Below are 16,980 nucleotides of genomic sequence, written 5' to 3'. Positions count from 1 at the left end.
CGAGTGCAAAGTTCTCCTAGTCAGGAGCACAGATGCAGATAGCAGGGCCTTTGTGTAGTCCACTGAGTGATGCTGGACCAAGTTAAGCAAGCATCCTTCCCTTCTCCCCACCTCCTCACTGCAGGTGTCCTCTGCTGTGGGAACAGACTCCACCAACTCTTGCAAGGAGATCATTAACATCAGGTGGAGGAAGCAACCTGAGAAAGGAGGGTGCTGAGAGGACCTGCCACCAGCACTGCACAGAGAAGGAACTTCCTCAGGGCACGCATGTTCCTCAGCACTAAAATCTCCAGCATACTCAGTGGTTGACTTCAGTGAGCAATGCCAATCTATGTATTATTTATCTTCTACACTTCAGATCACTGCAGTTAAAAGCACTTCCCTCAATTTTCTTGTTTTCCATCTACTTGTATCATTACACCCTAGGATCACTTTGAGTTTAATTAAACCTGCATGTGCCTACTGAAGAGAAAACCTTAGACATGCTCGGTATAGAAGTTGCCACTCACTGGTTCTGTAAGAAACTGCCATTCTAAGTGCTGAGCTGCTGTAGCTCCATGAATACTACCAAAGGAAAAATGTGCTCATTAGCAGCGCTTCCACATGTGGGTGCAAGTTAGAAAGTACATATGACAGACATCATTCAAAAGTTGTTGGCCCCTTCCCTTTCTTACCCATCTCCTCCCACCCCCAAAATTTCTCAAATACAACATTAAACAAAACAGAACATGGGGTGAATATGCCTTACACTACAGCATTCCTTCCCTTTTTACTGCGTAACTCTGTGCACCTGAGCCTGGCCTTCTACAGCATCTATCAAATATACTTGAACAAGAAGAGCTACTGAATCCACAAAGTACTTTGGGCAGAGCTTTGGCCTTTTTGCACGCCTTAGAACTGACAGTCGCTGCCTTTAGCCTGCTTCAAACTTGCACACACAGAATCTTTTTTCTCCAAGAAGCAAATACAGCAGCTTTTTGGGTTTGTTTTTTTTTAACCTTTTCTCTCTAAAAATACAGAAGTGTAGTACATAGTTCTAGAAGTTCGCTTATGAAATGACCTTCCTACCATCTTTACTTTTTCTACTTTATTGAATCATTCAGATGACCAAAATGGGGAATCCGAATGCATAGGAAAGCCCATACAAGGCACAGCAGTGCCCTTTTTCCTGTGCTTTCCTATGTCAATGCCTGCAGAGATGTGTGCCAACAGGAGCCAGCCCACAAATAGCCCTTCTTGCCCCTCAATATGCCCAGATTCACTATGAGGACTCTTTGGGGACAATTATTTTAACAATGAGGGACTCATTCCATTTCATATAGCAGCAAGTTGTCTCAGATCTTCCTAAGGAAGAAAATGATTTCAGATGGTGTTTCTTTTTTTATCAACCTTCAACAGCACCAAACACAGAACAGCAGAGTTCAGACACCTGGCTGGGCCAGGCTTTTTCCAGTCACCAACAGGCTAGATTTGCCAGACTATCAGCAAAAGGACTGATTCAGTGCTCTTGTTGGATATTCAATTACATAAAATGCCCTAGAAACATGAAAACCCCAAATCTGCCAAGAAGGAGAGATGGTATCTGAAAACCCAGTGTCCTATGGCAGAGCAAGTGACGTCTGCCTGTGGCTGCTTGCACAGTTGCTTGCATTCATACACCAGGAGACAAAAAGACTGCTGTGACTAACAGAATTGTGATTATAGAGCTGAAAACTTCATACTTTATAAATATGGAATTAAACCTTTACTGAAGGTGAATCACCTTTCCAGACAAATCAGGGCTGAATCAATGAATAATGCTAGAAAGCAACTCATCTTGGTATACAGGGTTACAGATCAAAACTTGTATTAAGTTAGAAATAAAATCAGCATGGCCAGTGGATAAACTGAATTATTTAGTGATACCACATTAACTGTATTATCAAAACTTCTTTTACACAGATAGAGACAACTGGCTTTGGTGGCATAAATACATGCACTTACAGCAAAACATAAAACCACCACGATGCACACGGACTTTAGTGGGGAGAGATAACCTGAGCATGGATAATTACATAAACGAAGATAGCACAAAGTGAATGTAAGCTAATTCTCAAACTGAATTGATATTTAAGCCTCCAAGCCTACAGACATTTTTGTATGTGTACACATACACTAATATTTCCATTTACTCCATCGAGACAATTTGCAGGCTTTATATTAAGCCTGCTCTGAAGTGTTCGCATGCTTTAGTCACACCAAGGATCGTTTCACTGCTAAGATACCCTCGAGTGCCTCATGAATTTAGCAGCCCCTAGATTCCAGCACTGCTGTATCTATCACCAGCCCTGCATGACATCCCGTAATTATAGGCTGCTGTCAGACTACTAACATCCTCAACAAGTAGAATTGAGCTCTTGAGCATCAACGTGCCAACCAGACAAACACAGAGCTCTTCTAAAACGAGAGATTAACCAAAAGAAAGCGGCCAAATCCTGCTCTCATTTACCCCTCTTGGATGGGCTGCACGGATGCGGCTGCCAAGATGATTTGGCAGGGTGCAGTCCTCCAGCAGCACGGGCTTCCTTTGCACAGCTCCTGTGAACGGAATGCAAATGCACAAGCTGTGCTGCGCCCAGCAGCTGCAATGCCATTCATTCTGCTGCTGCTGTCGGTGCTGCCTTGCTGAGAGGTTGCACTGAGTCCCAACGTACACACAAGTCTAAGTCAGATTTCCCATTCTGGTTGGCTAATCATCTTAAAACTCCTTCTCTCAAACGCACACAGTACATTTCAGAATGTTCTTTTCTTTGTGGGTTTTTGTTGTTTGTTTGTTTTAGTAAAGGGTAAAAATATTTGTTTCATTTTGAACCAAAAGCAGAAGATGCTTTCCTCAGAAAAAAAAAAACCTGAATGGAGACTACGCCTGGTGAAATTAAGCCTAGAAGTAAACAAGCAGAAGATGTCTTGAAAGCCATTTCCCTGAAGGCAAAGTAATGGGCCTCTGTAATTCTTATTCAAGGAAGCGTATCAAAAACTGAAACAACATATTTCATTCAAAGTCTTGAACAGGAATGCAGCCAGGTTTCACCACTTGCCATGCCAATAAGATCTCCGCTAGGGTACATTTCTTGCTGAGCCTATTCATTTCTCCCTTTTCTTTTATTGACAGGGATTCCAAGACTTAGTGGGAAAGTGCCCAGTTACTGAAATGCAAAACATGGAGCAGCATTAAACCTATTATCTCCACATCCCTCCAATGCAGCCCCAGTAATTTCAGGGTGGTCAGATCCTGCATGATCTCACTCTCTAATGTAACAGCCATTCATTCTGCGGAGAAAAACTGGCTTTTAGGAGCTCAAAAGAAGGGAAGGAAACCATCACAGAGACAATCTCAAAGCATTTTACTGCTCCACAGATGGGGTAAGGAAGGCACACAGAAGGCTCCCCACACCAGTCTGTTTAGCCTGCTGAGCAGCCATGAGCTGCTGATGGGGGGGAAATCTCCCTAGCAGAGAAGAAGGAGAAGAACAGATGGCCATTTTTCCCCAGTAAGATCAACCTAAAGTTAGAGACATACCTTTGGGAGCTCTTCAGATCTACAGGCTCAGATCTCTGCTGCTCCTCCTGGGCCTTCACAACACCTGGAGGACCCACCACCTCTGGGCATCTTCTACTTATCTTCTCCCACCTGGGTAGGTCCAGTCACATCACCTGTGAACCTCAATTAGGGAAGGCCTTGATGAGTCATTCTGAGTCTGATGCCTATCATCCATCTCTTTGGAGAGGAATGTTTCTGCTTGTGGCTGCACTATAAAGCATGCACATCCCCTTACAAGCAGATTTAGCTGCCAAACGTAGTAGATACACATCAGCCAGTGAGTATTTAGCCCTTTTCTTGGGCAAAAAAAAAGGCAGTTTGACCTGTCCCAGCTGTGTACCCACACCATCAATCACATTTTGAAACACAAGCAGAGCTCCATATTTAACTCAGATAAGGTAAGAGCATTAAGAGCTGCCTCACTCTGTGTTGCTACATATTAGCTGTGCTTTTATGTGTGCCATTATTTTTATTGTTAAGGGTAATAACAAAAGATGAAGTGATAAAAACCTGAGCAGGATGTATGCAACAAGGGTTGGGGTTTATATGGAAGACAGAACTGCATTAAGCTAATAACAACTGAGTTTTGAAGTCTTTCCCCTGATAAACTGGTCAAGAGATACCTCAAAGCCTGAGACTCTATAAGTAATTTTTTTTATTTAGTACTTAATAATCAGATTCATAAATCAGCAGTGTTATCTATCTATGGTTGCTGTAAGTCTGTAGTAATATACAGTGTAAAAAGGGAACTATAAAGAAATGCAGATGTAAAAAAACAGAATTCATGTAAGGAAATTGGAAAGCAATGTTTTTTTTCTCACCAGGAAATAATTTTACAAATAGGACCCATATTTCTGTAAATAAACAGTTGCCTTCTCATTAGCTTTGCGTCAACCTATACTAAAATATACATCAGAGGAGTCTGTCAAAGCAGTCACAGAGGAAAAACGAGAGCAGAGTTTAAAAGCAAAGCCTTCAAAAATTGTTATGCTTTTCAAGTCTAAGCAGTAAACAAGACAGAGGAATGACTTGAGAGTTGGCAACAGACTCTCACAACTGAAAAACAATATCTATATATTTTTTAAGCACAAAACTTAGACTCAGTCAACTGTCCACAAGTGCCTTGCCAAGAAGGGAGCTGGACGTGTGATCCTGACATGCTGTAAAATCACAGCCCTTAAAAAACACCATCCAGAGTCCCAACCCAACTGACAGCTAGGAAGCAAGCCCTGCAGATGTGGCTGCTGGACCGCAGAGCACCTGAGGCTCCAAGCATGTTCTTTTCTGCCTCTGTTGAGAAGCTGGGGATAAACCTCGATGCTACAAGAGGACAGGATCAAAACTGAAGAGAAGGTAATTAGAAGATATAAAATAATAAAACAAAATAATGTATTAGAAACAGAGTAATCCTTCTCTCTGCTGAGCAAGCCCTGGCAGTGCTGAGTCACCCACGGATTAGCATATATATCATATATATCAGGTGATATAACTGAACTCTATTTCTTGCTTGATGCTGCTCTGTTCAACCAACACAAAGATCCCAAGGCATAGGGGAGGACTCAGCTCATCCACCCTGAAGCTGAGGACACCCTGCATTACTACAGGGTCCATGTCCATGCCTTGTAATGCCCACATGTCTTTCGGATAGCTGCCCTATCTCCATTGTAGTTACCTCCTATTGGGGTCTTCATTTTCCCCTCCAGATGTTGGATGTGGGTTTGTGACACAAGATCCAACGCTGCATTGAATCACAGAATCATTATGGTTGGAAAAGACCATTGAGATCATCCAGTCCAAACATCCACCAACACTGTCCATTAACCACTTCTCTCAGTGCCACACCTCCACATTTACTGAATGCCTCCAGGGACTGGGGACTTCTCTTTGGAGAAGTTTTTCCTAATATCCAACCTGGTCTTCTCCTGGCACAACTTGAGGCCATAAGTTATGAAGTTACACTGGAGGGAGTTCACTCCCCACTAAGAAAGCAGGGGCGTGATACGGGGGATGCTCTGTTTGACTTTCCAGGTAAAAAAAAAAAGAGAAAAAAAGAAGTCATTTAGTGATCTGCCCCATGGTGCTCCAAGCATTTCTCTCTCAATGGAAACACATTTATTCTGGCAAGCTGCTGAGTGCTTCAGTCTGATCCAAAAAAGGGACAGAGCATGAAACCTTTCAGATTGATCTGATGCCCTGTGATGTGCTGTGGCCTTGTTGGAGAAACCAGACCTTGCAGAGCTGGTGAGCACCTGCCCTGGACGTAAAAACAAAACAAAGTACTGCAACCTATTTCTTCAGCCTCAGATGTTCAGAAATTGTGTTACCTTAAAAATTCACTCCATATCCTTCTTATAAAGATCCCACTATTATATTTTTTGTTTAGTCCACAATGGAAAACTTTATATTCCATTATGTTATTTTGTTATCTAGCCTCTTCACTTGAGTTTCACTCTCAGAAGGAGCTATAGGCAAACAGCAAAATGCTTTAAATAGCTTGAAACGCCTTTCACAGAAATCCTTATGTCTCACAGCAATCCTAAGCAAATGGGTATCCCTGGCCAGCACAGCTGCTCCAAAGCTCAAGGGCATTTCATAGCCTAAGCAGCATCTCTGAATTGTTTGCTCTCATCAAGAACAGCATTCTTAAAAAGCACAGGGTACTGGCTTATATTTGCCGCTATTGAAGACAATGGCAGAGCAGCCATCCACTCTAGTGGACAAAAATAAGCGATGTTTGATGACCCCAACCTGGATGGCACAGCACAATTCATCTCCACATGATAGAACTGGGAAGCATTGTAGTAGCTTCCCATGCATGAAGATGGGATTGCTCCCAGAACTACCAAGTACTGTGCTTTAAAAATTGAAAGTTACTCTATTTTTCTTTCTATAACCTGCCAAACATCTGACATAGCGTGTTGGGGAGCTTTGAAATCATGTGGCAAACTGGCAAGCAGGAGGCACCAGGCATTGCAGCCCTTGACCTGGCATATATTCAGATGTGCAGTGTTCCTTAGAGCTACGGTCTGAAGAAAAATCACTGTCAATATCATTCTTATCGATATTTCCTGTGCTCTCCCTTCCATTTTCCTGCTGCTGGTACATATTTTCCAGCACATCATTGAACCTCTCATTTAAAAAAAATAAAACACAGGCAGAATAAACTGTCAGTGTAGAGCTCATTTCAAAACAAAGAGAGGCTGTTTTTTTTTCTGGCCAGCCTATTTCCCTTCTTTGTGCCACTCCAGTAACCCTCCGCCAGCTTTCCTCCTGCAGTGCCAGGTGCTCAGGAAGGACAGCCCAGGGCAGAAGGAGCTGCTCCAAAATCAGGTGTGAGTCAGTGCAGGCAGGTACGCTGTCTGCTGGCTGCAAAACAGCTGAGTTTGCACTCACAATGAGGCTGCACACAGCCTGCAAGCTGTCCATGTAGCAGCACCTTTGCTGGATGAGACCCAGAGCTCTTGGCAGTGCTGCTTTTCTTTTCAGTGCTGGAGACACTGGACGTGAACCAAAAGGGCTGCTTGTGAGTTTCCTGTACCTCCAGGAAATTCATGCCTACCCCAGGTGGCTCAGGAGATGTTTGTCCAGTGACCCAAGGCTTGATGCAAACTTCTCCTGGGAGCTTATTTCCTTCTGAAAAGCAATAACTTGAAAAGCTTTAATGCCCTTCTGACAAATCAGCCTCTCTTTCGTTGTCATGTAGAGGTAAGCTCACTTCACAGCAGTTATCCCCTACCTGGCATTGCCCAGGTAGCCAGGAGAAGCAGCACAGGGCAGAGTCTGAGCACAAACACAACAAGACCTCATCGGTTATTAGAAATTACTGCAGAACTTCTGTCTGCCTCTCTGTACACCATTATAGCTTTCATTTATTTTATTTTTGTTTTTGCATGTATTTAGGTTAAACACTATAAAGAGCTTCCCCAGCAGGCACAGACACCCAATGTGCTGCTTGTTATAAGTGATGTGCTAAAATCATTTGCAAAGAAATAGAAGTCTTTGAGTGGATGGGCATGAACGCTAATCTGGGGCGGGACAGCTGTACAACACATCTCCTCCCACGCTGCCCAGGAGAAAGCAGAGTAAGAACTTCAACAAAGCTTAATATATCCCCAGGCTAATGGGAAACTAGTTCTAGATAATGGTCTGAAGGAGCCCTGAGAACACATGAATCATACCATGATGACTGAAGAATACATAGTGCTACTGCCATAATGAAATCCAAAGCAACTAGGCTAAGAAGAATCAGAAATAATTTTGGAGGTGGGAGACCTTGGGGAATCTCCCTGGCTGCCTCCATTTTAGGAAGATATCATGCTTTTATAATCTGTTTGTGCCCTGAGGAGAGCTTTGTCTTCAACACAGTTGGGTGTTGAATCCCAGGAATCACCATCATCTTTCCCCACACCCTCTAATTGGCAGGAGCAGAAAGCCTTCCACAATGGAAAGCCACTAACAGCTCATGCAGAATGCACAAGGTAGATGTAAAAAGGAGTCCAAACACTAACTGACTGAGTAATTTGTGTCAGCGAAGTGCAGTGGGACTAGTCTGTCACAGAGGGAGAGGACTGAAGCTCGCAGAGTACCAGGGGTGGTCTGACCCAGGAGGGAAAGGAATTGGCCACCCAAAATCATTATGAATGCCAATTTCCCAGACCACCACCAAGGGCAGAAATTATTACTGTCACCAAAAGATAACACAGGAAATAACCAGCTGTTGTAAGCCACTGGATGCACAGCATGACAAATGGCCACGAGAACACAGGAAGACACAGAAGCAAGGCCAGTTGTGCTTCTTAATTCTCTCTGCTGAATATTAATAAAATAATAGTAATAACAATAAGAAATAAGCTGAGTTTAAGCACAGAAACCCAGAAACCAGCAAACAACTCAGCTATCCTACCCTGGTCTCATCCAGAAGCCTGGGGGCAACTGAAACCCATGAAGCTTCTCCAGGAAGGAACTGGCCCCCAGGCTGGCCTTTGGCCATCACAGGATTGCCCAGACCCAAAGCTCCAGCTGAGGCTGATGATTTCCCACAAGATTGTTTTCATGAGCCCAGGCAGACTTCAGCAGAGCTTTGCAGAGCTATAATGACAAAGGAACTTGCAGCTTTTCCATGATAAACCACTACAATGCACGTGGAAGCATTATTGTAGATGCACGGGGTGTTGAGAGTTATCTCTGGCAAGTGGGTGATTAAAAAAGTAAGAAGTGAACTCATAGTGCTGATCACTGCCACTAATGCATTTATTTTGCCTTACATTTGCTGATCATTTTATAGATTATGCTGCTAATGTGCTGAACTAGAGGAATATTGCAGCAGGTATCCACAGCAAGCTCTGGGGCCAAAAAAAAGGGATGTTTCTGTGTTAAAATGTTCAGGTGCCAGACTGGAGTTACAGGAGCCTAAACTCAACTATTTCTCAAATAAAGACGTGACTTTCCTGTAAAATAATACCAGCCACACAAAGAGAAAAGAGCCAGAAATGCAGTAACTGAGAGAGCAATGTCACAATGCAGGAAGCATTAGCAGGTGGCTGCCTTGTAACCAGCATCACACACCTTCCCATAGGGAAGGGAAGAGCTGATCTCTAAATGGAGAAAGAGAAGGGAGACAGAAAGGCAAATAACGATGTTGTTGGGCGATCTACCTCCTCATAAGCATGTCTGTTGCTTGAGGAAATTCTGTATTGTGCATGGAAAAGATCCAACAGGATTTAGCTTGGAACTGAAAGACAGGGAAGGATTTTGATAGACGGACATTATAGACACATTATTGAAACAAACATCTCTGTGTGTCTTTGAGCAAGGGTGCCTACAGTTTCAGTTAAGGATAATAGCAAAAGGAAACACCTGGGGTTACATTTACATTTTCACAGCCCAGGACGGCAAGGACAAACCCATGTCCCTAATCCATTACAGCACAGGGAATTGAGGAGCTGCAGTACTTTTTCAGTGTGCTCAGATCATACTGAATAATGAAAAGCTGCAACTTTGTGCGAGGAGCTACATCTTCCAGAACTGGGATAATCAGTTCCCTCTGCCTCCAGACTGATGCAATTGCTCTGTAGCATTCAAGGGAAGACTTCAGCATTATAAAACCAACATGTTCTGCAACAGGCACAGAGCACCTGAAAGGAGTTGAAGCCTCAGAGCTCCAAACAGCAGCAAGCTGTTCTCAGGAGCAGCATACCTTCAGCAGGTATGTTCCTGGCCTTTAGGGGGTTGTTTGTGTCCTCCCCCCGGCACAAGATTAGGTCCCCTCTTAGAATACTATTCTCATTTCTAACACCTTTTCTGCTACCAAGTTCCTATTTCTCTAGATACCCAAGGCCACAGACATCCTAGGTGAAAACTGTAAGTCCTTTGGCTCTTCATAACCTACCCATAATGTCTCATAACACTAACATAAGACTATCAGCAGCTACCGTGGCATTTAATTTTTTGCCTTTAGCTCACTGCTCTGCAGCTGAAAAGATTTGCAAAAGTCATCATTTTGTTTGCAAAGTCCCCAGGACAGCATTAGTCTCATGATCAAAACCTCTGTTCATCTCATCTGGAAGAAACAGTACTTGCAAGTCATTTCCATTGGACATCCCCTGCAGGCTCGAGGCATAAATTCATTGTATCTCAGCTCTCCTGTGGGCTCAGAAAGGAATGCTGCAAGCACCTGCAGCTATTACCTATGTAAAAAGAAGTGCGTGAGCTTTCCATGCAGTTTTTACTTCAGGCCTTACAGCACCTGGCTGTTGGTGTTACTGAATACAGCACTACTGAAGTGTTTTGAAGCAAAGTGGCTAAGCGTTTGTAACCTGTTGGTTACTCAGTGTGTTGCCCTATGTTTAGATTTATGCCTTTTAGATTATTTGAGTCAGAGGGATTCAACTCCAGGGTTTCCCCTGTAAGATCAGCAAGCATATCTGCTGTGTAATGCTGCAGCCAGGTGCCTTGGGGGAAGTGTCCCTCCAGCATCATCTGCCTGTGGATAAGAGATGGAGTGAATGCTAAAAAAAAAACACCCTTAAAAACCAAAACTCAATTAGCAAAGCATTGGCAATGCCTGTTGGGAGAAGCAGATTCATCTTTAACAAAAAACCACCTCTAAAGATAAAATATTTCAGCTGCATTAGAAAAAGAGAAAATATGATAATTCTCCGTCACACTTGAATGCTTCACTTAGCACACTGATGAATCAAAAATAATTGCCTGGTCCAGCATTTTGTACAACACTAAATACAGCACTGGATCTATCGATCCTTTACACTAACAGCTCTTTGAACCTAAAGTGAGTGCCTCCCTGCATCTGCTTGCTTCTTGCATTTTAAATGGGAGGGAAGGGAAAGCATTTAGAGATCACATTCTGCGAGGAGGATTCCTCTCTGTGCCCTTTTTTGCTCTTTACTATAACAAGCATCTCACTCAAGCGGGGTTTCTTGCATCATTTTACTTACTGGTGGTGGCTGCAGAACTTCAGCACCTGTGAAGAATTCTTACAATCAATCTGCCCCGTGTTGAAATCTTGGTGTTTGAGGAGGGGTATGTGCTTCCAAGGATAGATTTTTCATGTATTAGGACCTGAAAGGAAAAGATGAAAGTGAAAGTGACCTCTGTAAGCTTTGATTTTCCAGGTGAAATTTCCATTGCAAATCACAGAAGGGAGAAACGGCCGGACTTAGAAATTTGATTTGGAGTTAATTAAAAGCATTTTCAAATAAACACAGTGAGAAATGAGCAGATTTATGCACACTCCTTCAAAATTCTCTGGTAAGAACCTGAGAAGGGTAACCTGCCTGTAACAACACTGCAAGAGCGCTGTATTGATTGCATTAATGAGGAACAACATGCAGCTGTACAGCGAATGTCTGACATAAAGGACTTATAATCCAGTTAGATAAGTTCCTGCTTTAGTTTTTATCCACCTCTGAATTCAGAATATCATTCTCACAGGAAGAAAATTAAAGAACTTCAGACACGCGGTTGGATTCACAAAAATAATGAGATTAAACAAAACCAGCACATTAAATCAATGGGAAAGTTGCCTTTGAAGGATTTGACACCAAATTGAGACTGGACTCCCCTGTGGACCCTGTGGGTTGGAGAGGTTGTAGGCAGAGCTGCTGCCTTTCTCTGACAACCTGGCACCAGCAGGGCCTGGATCTGACACTAGATCTCGGATCTGACACTAAGTCTTCCACAAAACTATCTTTTTTTCCTTCTCTTTATGTTATGCCTCTGCTTTGGTGCTTCTGCTCAGCCCCCACCCACCAATGCACTTCAGCTCACCTTGACCTGGCCGTATACATGCAGCAGAGGCTCAGTTATATATCTTCAGCTCTCAGTGACACTGATGGCACTGAATCTACATCCTCCCAGGATGTCTCTTACAGACAGGATGAGTCACTCGGCCTCTACTGCCATGGCTCCTTCAGAATAACCATGGAGGAATTTAATGTCAAAGACCGAAGTCAAGAAATCTTTGAATACATGAAACCCAGGGACAAGGCAGAGGTCAGAGAATGACACTGCTGGGAAGAAAATCATTAAGCATGAGAAATTGTCAGCAGTATCTGTTCTGCAGCACCCCCCCTCCCCACACACGCACACACACTCCTCAATAACAGCATAACATCAGCTTCTGGGCATTCCTCCATGGGATGAGAAAGCTGTGAAAGTCTGTGCATCACACGAGAAAAATATGTTTTTAACACAGTGTGCTAATCGTATCCGTCCCCTCTGCCCTGAGCGTTCCAGTGAGGTGGTGAGCTTTGGGATCCTTTCCTAAATCCTCCAGACTCATCCTCAGCCCTCTGGGTGGTTGAAACCCACTCAGAAACCTTTCTAGTGGTGAATTCCAACAGCCTTCATGAGCAGCCCACCCCAGCAGCCCTTCCACACCTGCCCATAGCCATGATTTGGACAGAGTATGGTAGGTTTGCCTACTGAAAAGCCTTCTTCAGTGCCAGCGCGTGGCCTGGGACATCCTCTTCTGCTTCTCCCAACACTTTGGTGATTGAGAGGAACACAAGAGTGATAAAACACTTTCACCATGACAGTGACTGGGCTGCATGCTCTGTGTGAGCTGCACAGTGCCCCAGAGGCAGCAGGTGCCTTAGCCCCCACAAAAAGTAATAATGAAAATTTGCTCCTTGCAATAACCTGACAGAAAGTGAGGAGACTTTTCAATATAAGTAACAGAACCCCTAGGTTAAGGGAGATTAACAGCAAAGAGGTTTATTAAGCATGAATCATTTCCTACTTATTGTCCACAAACGCATTAGAGTGTGCTTTTCTTTTCTTTTTCATAAGCCAAATGTGTAATTGGCATTATTGGTTTCCTCCTCCTCCTTTAGTTTTTAATTAGAGCATAGAGGGGGAAATGCATTTTTGATATCAAGGAGAACTGAGCAAGTAGAATAATAATTCTGACTGTTTCAATTATTCCTCCATTAGATGAGCCAGATTTTTAGATGAGCCTCCACAATCAGTGCTGGATCTGAGCTGTGGCCAGAACTCACTGTGCTCTATGGGGCTGAGGCTCCAGAGATCCAGCCTTTGCCCAGCACAACATGGTGCATGCAGGGCTCCACCATGGTTTGATCCCAGTACTGGGACCAGATCTTTCAAACCTCATTTGGGAATTGCATTTCTAGGAAAAGACAGTTTCCCATCAGCAAAGTGCTGCCTTAGTTTCAAGTTTCCTTTCTTTGTAACTTCTTATTGCTAAGGATGCCATCATGTGCTGAAAGGGATGACTGTCCTCCCCACCTACCAGCCAAATTCAAAGTCACTGCATGATGCAGAAGTGATCGCTCACCCCATCATTGCCCTGAACCTTCATTCTGTCCCTTCCTCTTATCTTCTTTCAAAGCTGCATCTCCCCAGTGGACCCCTCACTCCCTACCCACCACGGGTGGAATCACACAATTACTGAAGTTGGAAAACACCACTAATATCACCCAGTCCAACCCCAACCCACCCTCACCACATCCCTCAGGACCATATCTCCATGCTTCTCAAACACCTCCAGGAACAGTGACTCCACCACATCCCCAGGTAGCTGTGCCAGCAGCTCATTCTCTTTCTGAGTTTTTCCTAATATCCAACCTGAGCCTCCTCTTCTCCAGACTGAACCATCCCAGTTCCCTCAGCCACTCCCCATCAGGCCTGTACAACTGCTGGGTACAGCCAGCTTTGACACATACATGCATCCATCCAAACCTTTTGCCCCAAGCTGATCTATTCTCCCTGAAGCCTGTCATAAAATTACACACACAAACCTTGGGCTGAAGGCTTTTGCCATCTCCTTTTTCCTTTCAAATCAAGTTTAGGGGAAAGAATGTTGAGATTAGAGCTGAGGAAGCTGTAGTGACCTTTGAAAGCCCATTCTGTTATCATCATTCAAAAAACACTTTGGGAATGTTTTCCACAGAAGGCATTTAAATGTAATTATTATTTCTGAAGTAGCAGAAACATTTCAGGTGTTGTACAGTGTTTGCAAAACACTGTCACATGTATCTATGGAAATCACAAGATACAACTACCACATTGCCAGGGCTCCATCAGTTAGTTCCATTGCATTTTACTTGCATATTTACTCCAGCAATTCACACTGCTTAATTCCAGCTTGCTTTCATTGATAAGCATAATTTTACAACAAGCATATATTTCCAAAGCAGCTGTTAAACCAACAATCACCTCCAACCTGATCTCTGTGGCGTTTCAGAGCGAGGTGCTCAGCCGTGTTTGTGTTACATGTGGCAAATGAATTTGTCTCAGCTGTGGATTCAGCTTGCACACAGCCCGCTGTGTCACTCCAGGGTCTGTCTGTAATTAAATGTAAGCAAGTATTTGGATTAGAGAAACCCAGACCACCAAGGAAGATGAGAACTTGTAGTTCCTTCACGGGTTTAAATCTCTCCCTCTTTCACAGAAGCCCGAACACCTTGTCAATCCTCTCAAACACGAGCTGTAGACTCCTCCGAGGCAGCACACTTGCAGAAGGTAGTTTATCTCAAGCATATAGTTTGTTTTGAATGGTACTAATTGTACCCCACAATGCAGACTTCCACTGAGCGATACCTGCATGCACCACGTGGTGGTGGAAGCAGATGATGCACTCTGGAGATGTGCTGCTTTCGGAGTAATGGAGATACATTACTTCATTTAAAAAAAAAATAAATCTAATAATTAAAAGAAAAAGGGCACTGCATATGCTATTCCCTGGCAAACAGTAAATCGCATCATCTAGCTATTATATGTGAGCCCCATACAACAGATAAGCTTAATGGCAGCACTTTAGAAAGGGCTTTTTTCTCCATCATAGTTGCAAGAAAGCACTCACAGACAGGATTTTTGCTAGCAGGAACACGGTCGGTTGTTTGTGCCCTTCATTTCTAGATATCGTTACCACATCAAAGATCTATTTTTGAAGAGTCAACTGCTTTAAAAAGAAATATCTGCCCAGATTAGAAATCTGCTGCCTTCCCTAACAACAGCCAACAGCTGAGACTGCTGTACCTGCGGGAATTTCGCCTGCTTCTCAGCCATGACATTTAGGGATGCACACAGCAAACACCAGGAGCACTTCGGTAAACAGAGCTGATTCGTTACACTGAGCCGCCGCGGCTCAGCCAGATGAAGGCTACGCTTCAGAAGGTGGCATCTCCTGCCATCCCTCAGGTCTTCGTTGTCCCAGTCCAATTTAACGCATCCATTTGATTTGGAAATGGACAAACCCTGCAGAATTTGTAAAGGGTGTTTGCCCAGAAAAAGTAAAAGCCCTGCTTTGTTTAATACAAGGCTTAAAAGCACACAAAGTGTAATGCAATAGGGAAGTCTAACAAAAGCAGACATTGCTGATAAGTAAGTTGCTCATAAAGTTAGAAATCTCTGCAACTTTTGATAGACAAAAAGGCACTCAATCAAGTCATTAAAGGCTAATGAGTATGAAGGCAACATCAAAAACGTCAGAGTGCTTACACGGGCCTGACGCATTATTCTTTGAAGACAGCTTTTGATGATTTTCTAAACAGAATAATTTTTCTCCATTGTATTTGATGTTGACATGCAATACACAACCGTGACATAAAGAGAACAGTTTCAGCATTAAGAAGAATTTTCCTAATCTGTGACCTCCTGATATTCTCTGAGTGACTCACACAAAAGAAATCAGACAGGTCCTACTCCACACTCTCCTATTCTCTGGCCCCCTCCAATTCAACCTCCATCCTTCCTCAGCAGTAGGGCACAGGTTTAAGTGTTCCCCTCCTTACTCATTTGAGGGTGGTCCACTTCTTACAGCAGTATCCTATGGCAGGGAGATGTGAATTCACAAAGGAAATCTACAAAGCAGGAAGTCCATCTTAGATGCATCCCAGAGCTTCTCTGGTTTCGAAGGCAGAACTGAATGGTTCTGAATGGTAATTATTGGTTTTGTGAACATTTGTTTAGCCTGATGTGGGCCATAGGAGCTCACCAACACATCTGCCGGCCGCATCCCCTGGGGAAATGCTGCATATGGCACATTCTGACTTGAATTCCTCGACAGCAAGAAATGAATTTCTTTTCCAGTCATAGGATGGACTCTGCCATGTAGCTTGTTTTCTCCTAGGGCCTCCAAGTTCCCTGAGAGCACCTGCAGCCCAGCCCTAGTTCACAGGTCCTGCACTCCGTGCCCATGCCCAGAAAGAACACTGGACAGAAAAGCTTCAAGAGGAGCAGGCTGGGGTACTCAATGGATGGTTTTCTTTATCACTACATGCTGGAGATGCAGATAGTGACCTCATGTTATTTACACAATAACTCAACAGCTGGAGGTGTTAACCCAGCCCCATGCTGTTAGTGAAGGAGGTGTAATATCTTTGCTGCGCTGAGATTTATAGGAAGGGCAGCACTGCATTTGTATCCTTCAACACCAACAGTGATCCAACCCCACAGAAACTTCATCAGAGCTGTTTCCAAAGGGCAACATAAAACAGAGACTGCAGCATCAGGTCCCAGGTAGGTCCTGGCTTTCTGCAAAAGAAAAGCAGTGTGCTATTCTGGGGCTGCTAATCCTTCAGGAAACAGGGGAGCTTTCTGGCACTACACAGTGGCTGCATTGCACAATGAGGGAAGGCAAGGAATAAAGCCCCTGTTGGCTGCTTACCCCAGGTTAGAGCTTGGTTTTGTATTTAACTATTCTGTTAATGGGCAGAGGCACAAAGCACTGTGACAGACCTCCTCTAGCAAGTCTTCCTTCCAAACACCACCGCCAGCCCTCCAACGAGGGCAGCCCATGCCTGGAGATTAAATCCTCTAGAATTTACAGCAGTGAGAAAATACCATGGTTGCATGAAGACAAGTCTGAACACAACCAGGCTTTCTTATTTTCTGCTTGAATTTCCTTTCAGTCACCT

General features: G+C 43.7%; 1 long non-coding RNA gene across 4 annotated transcripts in view; it reads right to left on the bottom strand.

Moving 5' to 3' along the window:
* Window positions 1-16,980, bottom strand: part of LOC107312667 (uncharacterized) — a 49,885-nt gene that overhangs the window by 26,239 nt on the left and 6,666 nt on the right. Inside the window, exons 1-3 of one of the 4 annotated variants that reach the window (XR_001554542.3) lie at window positions 11,867-12,108; window positions 11,035-11,158; window positions 3,560-3,701 (exon numbers count right to left, since the gene is read on the bottom strand). This is a non-coding gene — a long non-coding RNA (uncharacterized LOC107312667). Of the gene's footprint in view, window positions 1-3,559; window positions 3,702-11,034; window positions 11,159-11,866; window positions 12,182-16,980 lie in introns of those variants that run through there. The other 3 variants (XR_014945133.1, XR_014945136.1, XR_014945135.1) reach the window with 3 other exon arrangements.

This window comes from Coturnix japonica, chromosome 4 (genome assembly GCF_054131305.1).
Source record: "Coturnix japonica strain WE chromosome 4, WE-NBRP24, whole genome shotgun sequence".
NCBI lineage: Eukaryota > Metazoa > Chordata > Aves > Galliformes > Phasianidae > Coturnix > Coturnix japonica.
The sequence above is the reverse complement of the archived record's forward strand: the minus strand, read 5'-3'. Positions and strand labels throughout refer to the sequence as shown.